At 39.8% G+C, this 14,289-nt stretch overlaps 1 protein-coding gene across 5 annotated transcripts in view; it reads right to left on the reverse strand.

The window, feature by feature from the left end:
• The window catches only part of GAS2 (growth arrest specific 2), a 194,899-nt gene that overhangs the window by 123,658 nt on the left and 56,952 nt on the right, over positions 1-14,289 (reverse strand). Inside the window, exons 1-2 of one of the 5 annotated variants that reach the window (XM_074955177.1) lie at positions 8,780-8,869; positions 7,940-8,058 (exon numbers count right to left, since the gene is read on the reverse strand). The exons of 3 other annotated variants lie outside the window; for them this stretch is intronic. The gene's annotated coding sequence lies outside the window, so the exon portion shown is untranslated. Of the gene's footprint in view, positions 1-7,939; positions 8,059-8,779; positions 8,920-14,289 lie in introns of those variants that run through there. One more of the 5 variants, XM_074955179.1, reaches the window with a different exon arrangement.

The following is a 14,289-nucleotide window of genomic DNA, read 5'->3' on the forward strand; positions in this document are numbered from 1 at the left end:
GTTTACAGAGAAGAAACTCAAACACAGAGAAATGTAGGGTACCTCTGCACTGTGATAAAAGATCCATGGCATGGCCACAGCTGACCCAGGTCAGCTGACTTGGGTTCATGGCACTATAAAATTGCAGTGTAGACATTCAGGCTCGGGCTGGAGACCAGGTTTCGGTATCCTTCCCCCATGACAGCTCTCAGAGCCAAGACTCCAGTCCCAGCCCAAACAGCTACACTGCAATTTTTAGCCCCACAAGCCCGAGCACTGTGAGTCCAAGTTAGCTGACCCAGGCTCAGACTCGGTGCTGCAGGTTTTTTATTACAGAATAGACATGCCCTAAGTGACTTCCCTAATGTCACAGATACAGTCTGTGGCACAGCAGGGAACTGAACCCCTAAGCCACTCTAGCACTGGCTCATCCCTTCCCTCATTGAAATCATTAAGGACTTGACAGTCTAGCCTTAAGTTACCAGCATTTTACCCCCAAACATTATTGTATTTTAAACAGTAAAGCCATTAATATAACATCAGCTATAACAAAGCATTAATATCAATTTGTAGAAATGCATGTAGAATTTCTCTTGTTATGGAATCTGTCAGCTTTTCTTTAAGAAACTGAACCTATCACCAGACACGCATAAGAATGTTTAAAACTTACCACTAAAATGCCTTGCTCCTCAAGAAACAAATTTCGTCCACTACTCTTCTGAAAGTGACATAAGCTAGGACAGAACGTTACTTACATTCTGTTTTGTTGCAAGTCATATTTATGCAGTGCAATCCTTTTTTTCCCCACCCCTGTGACAGCAATAAGGCATCTCAAATTCTTAGGCTCATTGTTTAGGTAAAGAATTCAGTTCAGGATAGTTTACAGTACACCTAATGACACGTAACAGTTTCAACAAGCTGGAAAGTTACATTCCTCCTTGTTCGCTCCCACCAAACAGTGAAGTTTTTATTTTGCTTTACAGTGGCACATTTAGTTTTCTGTGTATTGTAACTCAACTGAGTGTGTTGCCAGCAGTGTAATTTAAACTATCTGCTGATGTCCGTCAGTGATCATCAGGTGTAAGTAGGGTGACCAGATGTCCCAATTTTATAGGGACAGTCCCAATTTTGGGGTCTTTTTCTTATATAGGCTCCTATTACCCCCCAACCTCTGTCCTGATTTTTCACGCTTGCTGTCCACCTTAGGAGTAAGCCATAGAGTCAGTTAAGCAATTTTCTGTTATTCTTCTGGCTTTTTGTTGGGAATAATTATTACTGCAGAAAGCACCAAGAATACTACATGTTGTGTATTAAAAAGCATAGATGGATAAAAGAGAGAACATACGGCAGAGAGGTGAGATGGTCCAGTGGCTAAGGCCTACCCTAGGACTCTGAAGATGTGTGTTCAATTCCCTGCTCCACTACAGACTTCTTCTATAACCTTGAGCAAGTCACTTGGGCCTAGATCCTCAGAGGTATTAAGGCACCTCAGTCATGAATTTCAATAAATTCAATTCCTTTGAGGATGTAGGCCTTAGTTCCTCACCTATAAAATGGGGATAATAGCATTTCCCTTTGCCACAGGGGCATTGTGAGGTGCTCAGACCCTAGGGTAATGAGGGACATATAGGTAACATAAATAGGGAAATAGTAATGGGATATAGCACCTTTCACCTCTAAATTACCATTTCAAATCAGCACAGGTAAGCAATGACTAAAAGTTGTTACCAGCTGAATGCTATTCAGTGGCCTCCATGAAATGAATTTTGTTGTCTTGGTCCATTTGGTGCTGGATGGGCATTCACATCAGGCCCTGTGTCTGCAGTCTCAGCAGACAGAGTAAGGGGCTGAACAGCTGCATAGCCCAAATTCTTTTCTCATCCCTAGAATTTGTCCTTCCAGGTCAGAGGCAGAGTAGTGAAGCAGTATAGTAAACCTTGTTCTGTAGCTACCAGTGCACTACTTGCTTTGTGGATTAATAGAAGTTTTCAGCATCCAGGGCTGCAAAAAGCAGAACCATTCATGAGATTTGTGTTCAGCTATTAAAAAACAAACAAACAAAAAACACACTCACACCAAGATTTAAAAAGGGTGTTTGGCAAGTATTTTCACAAGCCAAATAGATACTGTGTTCAGTACTCTCACCCAATTCATTCCTGGTCCTAGGGCCTACCACAAGTTTCTCTATACCACTTAAGCCTAGCATGAAGCTGCATGGCTATGCTGAGCAGCAGAATGGGGTAACTATGCACCTGCTACATGCCATGGAACTGGTATCTGTACTGGCCCAGATTAAGAGATTCCAAGGCCACAAGGGACCATTGTGATCTAGTCTGGCCTCATGTATACCACAGGCCATAGAATTTCCCCAAAATAATTGCTAGAGTGTATCTTTTAGAAAAACATCCAATCTTGATTTAAAAATTGTCAGTGATGGAGAATCCACCACAACCCTTGATACATTGTTCCACTGGTTCATTACCTTCACTGTTAAAAATATACAGCTTATTTCCCATTTGAATTTGTCTAGCTTCTACTTCCAGCCATTGGATCATGTTACACCTTTCTCTGCTAGACTGAAGAGCCCATTATTATATATTGGGTTCCCACATAGACACTTATAGACCATAATCAAGTCACCCCTTAACTTTCTCTTTGGTAATCTAAATAGATTGAGCTCTTTGAGTCTGTCTCTACAAAGCATGTTTTCTAATCCTTTAGTCATTCTTGTGCCTCTTCTCTGAAACCTCTCCAAATTATCAATATACTTCTTAGATTGTGGGCGCCAGAACTGGACTCAATATTCCAGCAGCAGTCATACCAGTGCTAAATACAGAGGTAAAATAACCTCACTACTCCTACTTGAGATTCCCTGTTTATATATCTAAGGATTACATTAGTTCTTTTGGCCACAGCATCACACTGGGAGCTCATGTTCAGATGTTTATCCACCGTTCCCCTCCCCACCCCAACTCTTACATAGTCACTGCTTCCCAGAATAGAGTCCCCATCCTGTAAGTATGACCTACATTCTGTGTTCCTAGATTTATACAGTTACATTTAGTCATATTAAAATGCATATTGTTTGCTTGCATCCAGTTTATCAAGTAATCCAGATTGCACTGTTCTCTTAATTATTTACCACTCCTCCAATTTTGGGGTTATCTGCAAACTGTATCAGTGATGATTTTGTGTTTTCTTACAGTCATTGATAAAAATGTTAAATAGCATAGGGCCAAGAACTGATCCCTGCGGGGTTCCACTAGAAACATTTCCACTCAATGATTCCTCATTTACTATTACATTTTGAGTCCTATCACAGTTAGCAAGCTTTTAATCCATTTAATGTCCACCATTGTAATTTTAATATTGTTCTAGTTTTTTAATCAAAATGTTGTGCAGTACCAAGTCAAACACCTTACAGAAGTCTAAGTATCCACACTATTATCTTTATCAACCAAACTTCTAATCTGATCAAAAAAGAGATATCAAGTTAGTTTCACAGGATCACTTTTGCATAAATCCATGTTGATTGGCATTAATTATATTACCCTCCTTTTATTCTTTATTAGAATTCCATATTAGTCACTCCATTATCTTGCTCAGGATCAATCTCTGTCTGACAAGCCTATAATTACCAGGTCATCCAGTTTATCTTTTAAAAACATTAGCTTTCTTCCAATCTTCTGGAACTTCCTCAGTGTTCCAAGCCTTATTGAAAAGCAACATTAATGGTCCAGTGAGCTCCTCAGCCAGCTCTTTTAACACTCATGGATTCAAGTTATCTGGACCTGCTGATTTAACATGTCCAACTTTAGTAGCTGCTGTTTAACATCCTCCTGAGACATTAGCAGAATTGAAAGAGTGTTACGATATGATAGGACTACATCATCTGCTTTTCCAAAATACAGAACAGAAATATTTATTGAACACTTCTGCCTTTTCTGCTTACTATTGATAATTCCTACCCTTTCTATCTAGAAATGGAACAATACCATTGTTAGGATTCTTTTTGTTCCTAATGTACTTAAACTCCCCCTTACTATCCTTGACTCAGCCTATGTGGGACCAATGCAGAAAGTCAATTTGCAAGTGAGATGGTGTTATCTAGGACTATTGAAGGAACTGCAGATCTGCATTTATGCTGATCCAGTGGCCCCCATGTTCTTCACAATTGGCACCTGGATTAGAGGGGTGAATTTCATTCCATCTGCATAGAACTCAAATATTCAGGGTTTATGCTAGTAGGGCAAATTCCCTCCTGTGTGAGATGAGAGTTGGGAAAGCCTGCTAGCTGCAGAAGAAGCAAAGTATATTATAAAGTAAAAGGTTCACATGACACACAACTTTGCAGTAGCTTCACAGTCACTGGTAACAGTGGGAAAACATCTTGGAAGTGAGTAGCCAGTGCTTTCACCACAGGGACTGCAATCTATAATGCTACACAGAAGCGGTGTACACTGCCTTTGTCTGCAGTTGTAGCTGATGTCCCTCTCTCAATCTCTTGCTGACTTGGAGAGGAGGTAATGGTATTGGATAGCAGTCATTTTGGAAAGGGAGAAGAATTGAGGATCAAAAGCCAAAGCAGAGCTCATGAGTATCTGGCATGGGTCTCTGCTGGATCTCCCTGCTAGTTCTAATCACATCAACAAGGTTATGGAAAAGAACAAAATTCTGGCCCTTCAGCAGAATTTCAGAGTGTTGTTTGGTGCATTGGTTGACTCATTTTGAAGTAAGCATATGCAAATAACTATATATTGGGGGGGGGCTTAGCAAAAGAGGATATTAAAAAATAGAGACTTTAATAGATCAAATTTTCATCATTAGGGCACATAAATTGCAAACACAAAGTCTGTTTGTGTATTTGTTTAAGCAAACATGAACCTGCAAACAAACAGGGTCTCTTGCATGCAATCATTGCTTTCAGGAGAACAAATACAGGTTTTGCATACACAATGATTTTGAGCATAAAATATGCAGATGCAATCTAAACACCCACATTTGAAAAGTTGATCTTACTAATGTTATTAAAAACAAAACTACAAGTTGTCCTTTGCCCAGTGCTTATGGTCCTGCAGACTCAGAATATGTATGAGATTAGTCTACAGACTAAATGCTGCATTTGAAATAATCTTTTGTTTTGTTCCTAATATATACATTGATTAATCTCTTCCCAACAGCCACAGAGGTAAACAACAATTTATGAAATTGTTTTCCTTAGTGTCAGGAAATTCTTCCCAGTAACAAGATCTGCTAGACAGTAGAATAATCTCCCAAGTGAAGTAGGGGAAGGTCCATCACTTGAGACACTTAAAACTGGACTAAAAATAGCACTAAATAAAATATAGATAACAATCAGCTGTTGGCAAGGATGGACTATATATGAACTTATCGGTCTTGTCATCTCTGACTTCTAAGATGCTATGACTTACTATAGAGAACTGCAATAATTGCTCTCATTGTACCCTTTAACTCTTATGAAATAATAGGGACTATACTTATCCATTTCTGATTTTGCTGCCATGATATATTATTCTTACTGAACCCTTAAAGAATTTTACCTTATATAAGATATTAGATGTCACTCTTACCTACATTATTTTAAGTACAGAGATCTCTAATTTTAATTAGAGAGACAAGGTGGGTGAAGTAGTATCTTTTATGGGACCTCACTCACCTTGTCTCCTAATATCCTGGGACCAAGATGGTTATAACACTAATTTAAATTGTCTTTTCTAACTACAACAATTAATAGGATAAAACCTATTTGCACAGATGCAGAAACCAAGATTATATTTTTGTAAGAAATTCATTTTTTCTAGTACTTTTATTATCCTTATAACTATACATAACTCATTTAGCCCAGTGTTTCTGGTGCTCTCCCAGATTAGCTTGGAGTATACTGTATATGTTAAAAAGAAGGGAGAATAGAAGGGAACCACCATCTGAAACTCATTAATCAATTAGAATTTTTAAGGGCTTACATCAAAATGTGATCTAGACTGATAAAGTAAACTCTGATTCACAAGAAGCTTTTGTCCCTTGTGTTATGAACATACAGGATACAAATGTGCACTGTACTTAAAATGTGTATCTGGAACCTAGCACAGGATTGTATGTTGATATTTTGAACTTATAAGACCCTTGGTTTGAAGCCAGCAACAAATTAACTTTAAAAAAAAAATTCTAGGTTACTGAAAGCCTAGGAATTTCCAATACTGTTTTTACCACAGACAACGTTGCTGTCTTGCAAAATGTTTGTTCGACCAAAAGGAAAGCAGGAATGTTGTTTGTCTCTCTCTCACACATAATAACAAAGCTTTAGGAATGTTCGATATTAACTTTGCCATAAAATGATACGTTCTAGGTAATGATCCTGATTCTTAAGGCAGACAAAAATCCTGATAGTTGACTTGCAGGACTGCAGGGTCTAGCCCTTACTCCTCATTTTTCTACTTGCCTAATCAAAATGATTGTTAAAAAAATTGTACAGAAAGGTCAAATCTAAACCTTAGTCTCCATTAGCTAAAGAAATGATAATGTGTATTACAGATGGCAAATTTTAATAGGTGTTTGCCTGATGAGTTTAATTATTTTTTTTAAATGCCTGCAGAATAATGACAGGTTTCAGAGTAGCAGCCGTTTTAGTCCGTATCCACAAAAAGAACAGGAGTACTTGTTAGTCTCTAAGGTGCCACAAGTACTCCTGTTCTTTTTGCAGAATAATGTGGGTTTCTTGCCAATAATCAGCAGCTCCTATGACTTTGCATTTCATTCTTAAATGTTGCTAGGCCTGCTCCTGCTCCCATGAAATCAATGGCCAAGTTTAAAATGACAAACATGGGAGCAGGACAGGTGCCCCTAATATTAAGCCTGTCTCCTTTCTGATCAAATTATAATGAGAACAGATGTAATTTTTTTTCAAAAGCCCCTAAGTGATTCAGGGGCCGAGGTCCCACTGAAAGTCAAGAAGAGCTGGGTGGCTGGAAGGAATGCTAGTTCCCCACTGCCTCACCTCCTTCATCACGATTTGGCTGAGGTTCCAACCTGGGTTCCACAATGTAATTCTCATCAGATGGCCGATTGTACCATATGAAATGAATTTAGGAATGTCAGCTAATTTCCTATTAAATCACAATCCACATCACAAAATCATTACACTTGGCACAGCCTGGGCTCGGCAGCGAAGAAACAATCCAAGCTTTAATGTGCGTGGAGACTAAAAGAAAAGTACCTTCCCCACCCCACCCCCCGCAATTTGAAAGAAATGTCAGACGTGCTCCGGGGCTGGCCGAGAGGAAGGCTGCAATGCGTCTACCCCAGATACTAGCAAAGAATGCTCTCAGTCCCTTTACCTTTCACATGCAGCCAGAGCAAGCCATGCTGCTAGGCGATCGCCCTGCTGCCCAGCATGGCTGCAATAAGGGGAGAGCGTTCCTCGAACAGGAATGGATCGTTTCTAAAAACAATATGAACCAGAAGATCCCAGCATAAAAGGCAAAGCCTGCCCTCCCTTCTGCTGCTTGTGTGTATTGCGTGAGAAAGAAGGCAAAGGAAAAGAGCTCGGTTTAGTATTAGTGCTGTCCTGCCAGTCCTTTGGGGGGTGTCAAGATCGCCGTAATTCCAGTGGCCCAGCTCTGTGGGCAGTGATGACACTATAGCTTGCCCGCAGCCCACCAAACACTTGCTCCTTCGTTTGATGCAGAGATATATTTCCACTGGACAGTGCTGTCATATATAAACAACCTACCTTTCCCTTTTCTTCCAACCACAGTACTCGAGGGCTGGTGAACGGGGTAAGACCAGACACAAAGCAGAGAAGGGTCCCGAATGGTGCGCTAGAAATTTACAAGATTTTCATGCAACTAAGGCAAAAAATATTCTCCTCCTGGGATCATTCTGAATATTTTGTTGCCAAACACTCACCCCTACCCCGAACCCAAGTAAGTGAGCATCTCACCGTCTGATCCATACTATTCTGGGTGGTTAGTATTATTTTGCTCTCTTCGGGGCCCATGCATATACACCCGGACTGATGGCTTTTCCGTGGGTGTGTATAACACAGCTTCCCAAGTCCGACTCATTAAAGGAGAGACAATGAAAACATTCATGGAAGGTTTATTTGCATTCAAAAGCGTTCTTGTTAGTCGCGCGGAGAGGCTGCACCCTGGCAAGCTCTGAACTGGAAATAATGATCCTCAAATCATTAACGTCCCCCCCCCCCCCCCACACACACACACTTTACCCCCGTGACACTTTCAAACTCCGGATTGTCAAAGGGGGGGGGGGATGGGAGTTGCTTCCTCAATGAGTAGGCAAACGAAAGATTTTTACCTGTGCAGGAGCGCACCGATTGCAATTTGCAAACTTCCTAGCCCAGCTCTCCCCGTCCCTTCCCTACCTCTCTGCTGCAGCGCTCGAAGCAGTTATCCCTGCTGTATCCCCATTAATCACTGACTCGCAAACTCTTTGGACGTGAGAGTTCTTGCAATTTCAAGGTTAGAGGAAGAAAACAAAAGAAACCCGGCTCTAAGGTGACAGGCTGAAGGGAAATAATCGTTTTCTTGCTTAAATCCCCCGACCCCTTTCTCTCTCTGTTCAACTGCAACCGTGAAACAAACAACCAAATCAAACACATTTTAAAGGAGCCCGGGCTCTAACTTCGGTAAATCCAGCCAAATGCCTGCACGAACTGCAGTAGCAGTAAGCAGAGCTCTCTTCCCTTGTTAGCCATTTATTAGTGGCCAGCATGCCTCACCCCGCACTCCTTAAGCGCTTGCTTGGAAGAAATCTCACTCACTTTCTTCTTGCAATGCCACAAAGCCCTTCTCCTCCTGCAGCCCGTCCCGTTCTCCCAGCCTCAGCACACCACCAGCAGCACTGCCACTCTTCATACTTCTGATCTCTCCACTTGGTGCTCTCTTTGGGAAACCTCTTCCCCCCCCCCCCTCCAGAAACAGATTTCCTACATTTCATCAGTCCACATAGACCGAACGGAAGTTAAATGCTTACTTTTTCTGGGGGACGGCAAGCGCAATTGACACTGAATTACCCTTGAAACTCTGAGATATTGTGTTACAAGCCCTTGGCAGGAACTTGGCGCTTAGGTCCAAAGTTCCTTTTATTATTATTCCCCTTCCAAAACTGTGTTGGGGGGAGGGGGATCCCATATTTTAAGCTTAAACTTTTTTTTCCCAAAAATTGCTGGCTAGGATTTTTTTTAGCACTTACTAGCACCATTTTATGTTATAACCCGTTTGATTTTGCTGCCCAAGGTGACATAATTTCAGCTTTATCTCTTGTGGGCATTGTGTCTTTGACAGTGAGCGTTAATTACACTTTTCCCAACAAGATTTCATGCTCTTCTATAATTAATTTAAAATAGATACATTAATAACTCAATGTTACACTTTTAAAAGATCTACTAATTGGTGAGGTGTTTTGTTTGGAAAGCTGTTTAAATACCCGCCTCACTTTTATTGCATTCGGTATATTTCAATGTTATGATGAATGTTAGAGATAATGTTCCCCAACTGTTGTTTATTAGTCCATTTTTTGTATGTGCAGAGAAGCCCTTTCATGAATTCAATAGGGGGAAACAGATGTTCAAACTTCTGCTTCTCTTTGTGAATGGATGGAGATTATTGTCTTGTTGATTTTCCTAATGGCATCGTGTTATCGCTTTCCATAAGAAAGCCCCAGATGAACAGCACACAATTATTTTTCTCTTATAATGCTATTTAATAGCTCTACCCAATGCATATTATGAACCACTACACTGAAATGGAATTGTCTTAACCAGTCCGTGTGGAGAGATGCAGCTCATACTGACCCTTATTTCTCAGTAATGCAATTTTTTTTCACTTGGATCAGTTGGGAAACCTGATTTGCATAATTAATGCATGGTTATTTCTCAATACTATATGTAAGCAAATTACTGTACTCTGATTATTAACCAATCAGCTGATCAATAAGTGGAGGCTTTATGTAAATTTATGTATCCTGACTGGCTATTCTAAACCTTGCTGGTTTGATGGCTATTACCTGCTCAGCTGGGGTTTTTTCATCAAATCACTGAGACTCCATGGTGAAGTACATAACTATGATGACCTTTATCCATCTTGTAAGTATCTGCACATCACTAACTAAACTCCTCAAGTCCTGGCTCAGCATTTACAGTGTAAAACTTGGGATGGATATTCTGGGGGCAGTCTCTTCTCTGTTTAGTCCAAGATCCTGGTCAGGAACATAGAGGGATAGCTCCAAAAATGTGCATAGCCATCAAAACTCCACACTTTTATGCCCAGGAAAAGACTAACAGAACAAATACTGAATTAAAATAAAAATCTGACAAAAAGTAAAGTGAAGTTAAACACTTCATGTGACCTTGAGAAACAATCTTTTAAAGAATAATGAACAACATTTATATTCCATATCAATTCAGTCTTGAGCTGAGAAGGAACTTTCCAGTACCACTGTATTGCTGAACGACCTGCTGTCATCTAATAGAAAACTTTAAAAACATTCCATTTAGAAAATGTTCTGTGTCTCTAGTTGAGTCTTCCATACCTGCACTGTCCTCAAAGCACATGACTTCCCACTATATTTAGGAGAAATCCTACACATGGACTCAAGCTCTGAGCCTACTCCAGATTTTCAATGATTAAAAAGTCAAATGCACATTTGTATACATGACTATGGAAAGATTCAAAAAGGTAGTGCAAAGGCTTTCTAGCCAGAATGAGATGTGGACACCTCCTTCATATGGAGAGCGTATACCAAACATTCCAAGATCTGCAACTGGTAGCAGTGGTCCTGGAACTAGGGGTGCTGCTGTACTCCCTGGCTTGAAGTAGTAATAACTAACACCAAATACATAATTTCCATGATCAGCACCCCCACTATAAAAATTGTTCCAGCACCCCTGATTGGTAGTAAAAGATGATTCATTCTCATAGAGCTTTGACGATATTTAATCTTTTTATACTTTTATTGTTTTAGTTGCTATGATTACTCATCATCACTTGGAAAAGAATTGTCAAATGCTAGAAGGGGAATATGCAACATCCTGTACAACAGTTAAAATCCACAACACCTGTACAATTTAGATTAAACCCTATCCAAGAAGGACTGGTTGGAACAGACTACCAAGCATGCATCTGAAATCAACATTATACATATACTTTGGAGCCATCGGTAGTGACACCACAATTATGAGTGCATTGAGATTTGTATTTAAAGGTCAGAACTAAAATCTCTGTTTTCTACTTTAATAACTGAATTTAGAGTCTAAATTTAACATAGTATTTTATCAAAGAATCATTGAATTTTCTGTGTAAGTTTATGTTAACTTGTTAACTTTTGCAGAGGAAACATAAAAATGCTCCCCTTTTGAAATTTTGTCCTGTTTTGTTCACATTTCCTTGGTTCCTTCTAGCTGAACAACCATAGTCCCAACAAACATTCAACTTTATGCACTCATTCTGGTAACATCCAGACACAGACCACCACCAAAGGAACCTGGGGTATAAGTGGACATTGAGGGGAGGGGCAACTACGTGGAGGGGGTAGCAGAGTGAACAGGGCTTGGGGAGGCCTGAGGAGAAAGCAGCTTGTGAGGGGATGCTATGGTTCCGCACAAAGTCTTAGTCAATGCACACTCAATTTCAATTATTGCTATTCTGTGTCAAAATTACTACCACACTTAGGACAATATGTACTATACATGGCCATTCACATAACTTTAAGAATCGGAAGAGTGACATTACCTCTGAGTATGACATTGGTGAGACCATCCACTTCTGTTGTCCACATTTTTAAGAAGATGTTGAAAAATTGGAAAAGATTCAGAGAAGAGTTATAAAAATGATTTGTGGTCTAGAAGACATGCCTCATATGCCTCTAAAGTAGTTCCAATGATTAAATTTAGGAAAAAAGAAGGTTAAGAGATTACATGATAGTGGTCTATAATTATCTACACAGGGAGAAGGTATATATACTAGAGGCTCTAATGGCTGGAAGTTGGAGTCAACAAAGTTCAAACTGGAAATAAGATACAAATTTGAAGTGTGTTTGGGGGTAATTAATAAGACACCAAAAGCTGTGATAAGTTTTCCATCATGTGGAGTCTTTAAATCAAAATTGGATTTTTTTCCCTCTAAAATAAAAGCTTTATCTCAATCAGAGGTTATTTATCTTGATGGGGGATTGTTAGGTGAAGTTCTATGGCCTGTGTCATGCAGGAGGTCCCATCTGGTCATATGAGAATTCAGCGTCCATGCTATGGTGTCAGATGCCCCAATGTTTATATCTTCATTAAATAGAGTAGAGGAATGAACAGATTGAGGGCATTATGTGTCATCTCTGTGTTTGGCAGCTTGAAGAAGAGACATAAATATTTTGAAAATGGGCAAACTTTCAAAAGAATTCAGTCACGCTTGAAAGTAACAACTGGATTTATCATTTCAACTGTCATCAAAATTAGGCATGCCAGAGGTTAACATTGTCTTTATAAACCCATTGCACATGTTGATTTCATAAGCATTTATCAATTCTGCACTAAAATTCACATTTTTATGAATAACATCTACAAACTATTTTGACACTGCAAGGAAATATGATTTACTTCATATTGTGTAAACTTGCTTTACCACAAACATTTTCTATAAGTATAGTTTACACATCATTTATAACTACTTCAAAAATGTTCATAAAGTTTTATTGCTATCTGTCACAATTGTGAATTCATTGCTATAGAACACAGTCTGAGTAAAAATACCAAATGACGTGTTGACAACCGCAAATCTAAATAATAATAAACTGGTTCATCTTTATCATAGACTTGATCAAGGAATCACTACTGATGATGATGCTCTTATGTAACCTCCCCTAATACAGAAAGGAGACTGCTGATCTGTATCTGGCTAGGTATGTACAACATTCTGTCCAAGATGGTGGAAAATGGATGCTTACCACAATAATCTATGACATTATCACTTCTAGAATTGGCTCAAAATAATTTTAAGGTACCATAGCTCTTACAACTATTCAACAATAAGAAAAACCTTATCTGCACACATTACTACTGTTGTTTTTTAACATGCTCAGCAGTTTGCTACGTGCTTCACAAAACATACAGAAGACACTGTTCCTGCTCATAAGATTTTATAATCTAAAGGTCAGATTCTGCCACTCTTACTCACACTGAGTAGCAACTTATTCCACCAGCATCCCCAATAAACTCAATGGGGCTACTTATTACAGTGAAGTACTACTCAACATAACTAAGGGTGTCAGAATCTATCCACTCTGGACACAAAAAGCAACAGGAGGAGAGGGAGGTAACAGGAGCGGGGAGGTAACAGGAGGACAAGAGTTCAACAGCAATGTTGTTTAGTTGCTTAGAGGGTAACATGATTTTTGATGGGTTTTTAAGGTGTGACTGGGTTTGTATTTTTTTTTCATTTTAGTATGTTCTGAAACTATTCTTTTATTATAAAAATATAATTTTCTTATCCTATATTGTGACAGGGCAGCCATTTTCTGAGCAACCCCCCATGACCAGGGGTCACTTTGAAGGCACCCTGCTCCTCCTAGCTCCCTCTTCAGGCCCCTTAAGCACGCCACAACATCTCTTTTGTGACCTCCACCTAGGTCTAGTTTAGTAAGATTCAAACAGTCCTCAGAGTCCTTAATAACAAATGGTTCAAACAGTCCTCAAAGAGTCCCAAAATAAGGTCCATAACCATGACACAAAAGTTCATACTTAGCCCTGGTTCTTCTGCCAAACACAGAGAATCATAGAATCATAGAATATCAGGGTTGGAAGGGACCTCAGGAGGTCATCTAGTCCAACCCCCTGCTCAAAGCAGGACCAATCCCCAATCAAATCATCCCAGCCAGGGCTTTGTCAAGCCTGACCTTAAAAACTTCCAAGGAAGGAGATTCTACCACCTCCCCAGGTAACGCATTCCAGTGTTTCACCACCCTCCTAGTGAAAAAGTTTTTCCTAATATCCAACCTAAACCTCCCCCACTGCAACTTGAGACCATTACTCCTTGTCCTGTCCTCTTCTACCACTGAGAATAGTCTAGAACCATCCTCTCTGGAACCACCTCTCAGGTAGTTGAAAGCAGCTATCAAATCCCCCCTCATTCTTCTCTTCCGTAGACTAAACATTCCCAGTTCCCTCAGCCTCTCCTCATAAGTCATGTGTTCCAGACCCCTAATCATTTTTGTTGCCCTTCGCTGGACTCTCTCCAATTTATCCACATCCTTCTTGTAGTGTGGGGCCCAAAACTGGACACAGTA

The sequence above is a fragment of the Natator depressus genome, chromosome 6, assembly GCF_965152275.1.
Source record: "Natator depressus isolate rNatDep1 chromosome 6, rNatDep2.hap1, whole genome shotgun sequence".
NCBI lineage: Eukaryota > Metazoa > Chordata > Testudines > Cheloniidae > Natator > Natator depressus.